Source organism: Alligator sinensis, unplaced genomic scaffold, assembly GCF_000455745.1.
Source record: "Alligator sinensis unplaced genomic scaffold, ASM45574v1 scaffold199_1, whole genome shotgun sequence".
Classification (NCBI taxonomy): Eukaryota; Metazoa; Chordata; order Crocodylia; family Alligatoridae; genus Alligator; species Alligator sinensis.
The window spans coordinates 2,887,861-2,889,962 of NW_005842008.1; the positions used below are offsets into that span (position 1 = coordinate 2,887,861).

A 2,102-nucleotide genomic window follows, 5' to 3' on the forward strand; every position below is an offset into this window, starting at 1 on the left:
CGGGCTCTTCCTTTTTGGAAACTTGTGTCAATGGACTGACGGCTCCCAGCCGCTCCTGTGCTGCCCTTCAGTCCGCCGGGCCCCCCCCGCCCGGCCCGGCCCGCTCCGCTCCCCTCCCCCTCACCTGCCTGCGCGAGGCGTCTGTCCGTGCCTGGCGCCCTGAAGAAAGCCATGTCTCGCGGGGGCTGTGGCAGCCCATGGCGGGGGCGGGGGGTTCGCGTTGGCGGGGGAGCGTGCCGGGGCTTCGGAGCAACCCGTTGGAGCCTTTTCATTGTTCGCTGTCCGCATGACACGCCACCGGAGAGGGTTTCTGTGTTTGGAGGGAGGGAGGGTGGACAGGGGTTTTGTGCCGCTCGCACAATCGTGTGCTGTGCGGATGGGGAGAAGCGGGCATTTAGATGTGTCAAAATGGATACTGGATGGCCGGGGAGAAGGCAGGGTGGCACCCCTAAAGACTAACTCCTTCAGAAAGACAGCCACAGGTGACGGCCTTTGTCGGGGGCTGTGAATGGACCTGTGCCATCCCACAGCCATGAAGCAGGTGGTTGCCTACAAAAGCTCCTGCGTTTGTGAATGAGTCTGAAACCAAGCTGAATGCAGGGCAGCGTGGCACCTTATGGAGAGAGAACCAGCGCAGGGAACCACCTCCACCTACTACGGGCGTAGCAAGACCAGTGGTCTAGAATCAACCAAAACCCGACTCAAATAGTGTGAGTGTCCTATCGTGTACAGTCGGCTAGCGATCACTTGCCATTTTCCCCTTCAGTATAATGCAGTGAGTTGTACCTGAGATCCAAATAAAGTCCTTAGTTTATGCATGTGGGGAGGGGGTTGTTTGTTTTTGTTTTTTGATGGATAGTTATAAGAAGACAGAACTGGGTAGGACCTTTTTGGTCATGCAGTCTAATCCTCTGGTACTGTAGGCAACCACATTATTTGATCTCTTTCAAAGTAATTAAGCTCATCTTAATTTCTAAATAATTAAAAGAAATAAAATGCAAGTCCTCTGCTTGTATCCCCCTGCCATCTTTCGTGGTTTTGCATCTTATTTGCCGTGTGATATTTTACTTGAGTGACCATTGGAAAGTTGCTTTAAATTTCATTCATTTGTCAATGATAATCTGAAATAAATTTATATTTGCTTCTACCAGAAATGAGTATTGGCTTGTTAGTGTAGTAAGTGACTAGATGCTTAACACTGCTAACTTTCTTTTATATTTAAAAAAGAAAAAAATGTGCACCAAGAATGGCATAGAATGTGAAAATGATAAAAGAGAAAAGATCAGGTTTCAAATTATTCATTTTGAGAATCTTTAAAAGGCTCTATTGTATACTGTTCCAAAATTACTTGGATTGAGAGAGTGTTTTGGCTTTCTACTGGAGTCAAATTTTAACTGCTGTTCTTCAACACTTAACCAAAGGTTCAACATAGGTGCAAACCCAGATATCTGCTGGGAGGAGCAGACAGCCAAAACAAGCCGCTCATGGAGGTTCTTACATTGTATGCAGGACCTCCACCTAACCCAGGTGGTGTCTAATCCCACCAGGGGTAGCACCTTGCTTGACCTGGTTTTAGCAACAGGTGATAATCTCGTGGGGAACATGCGAGTTCACGGTAGCCTGGGAGATAGTGGCCACCACTTGGTCGAGTTCACTATCCAGCGAAGGGTGGGTAAAGTAACTAGTGGGGCTAAGGTGTTGGACTTCAGAAGGGCCAACTTTAGCAAGCTTAGAAGGCTAGTTAGTGAGGAGATGCAACTCAAGAATATAGAGCAAATGAGGGTCCATGAGGGTTGGAGGTATCTCAAGGGAGTGATCCTTGGGGCTCAAAAGGAGTCTATCCCATTATGTAGGAAGGGAGGTAAGGGGGCAAAAAAGCCCCCTTGGCTGAACAGGGAACTCCAGGAGAGTCTGGAGGCAAAGAAAGAGATATATAGGCAATGGAAGCAGGGAGCAGCCACCAAGGAGGAATATATCTCCCTGGTGCGCTATTGCAGGGAATCGGTTAGATAGGTCAAGGCGGGGCTTGAGCTCAGGCTGGCTTCAACAATCAAGGACAATAAAAAGTCCTTCAGGTATATAGTGGGCAAAAGGAAAGCTCA

At 48.7% G+C, this 2,102-nt stretch overlaps 1 protein-coding gene across 2 annotated transcripts in view; it reads left to right on the forward strand.

Moving 5' to 3' along the window:
- The window catches only part of LOC102384511 (cytochrome c-type heme lyase), a 91,655-nt gene that overhangs the window by 34,859 nt on the left and 54,694 nt on the right, over window positions 1-2,102 (forward strand). Inside the window, exon 1 of one of the 2 annotated variants that reach the window (XM_025201860.1) lies at window positions 481-710. The exons of the other annotated variant lie outside the window; for it this stretch is intronic. The gene's annotated coding sequence lies outside the window, so the exon portion shown is untranslated. Of the gene's footprint in view, window positions 1-480; window positions 711-2,102 lie in introns of those variants that run through there. 2 annotated transcript variants of the gene reach the window in all.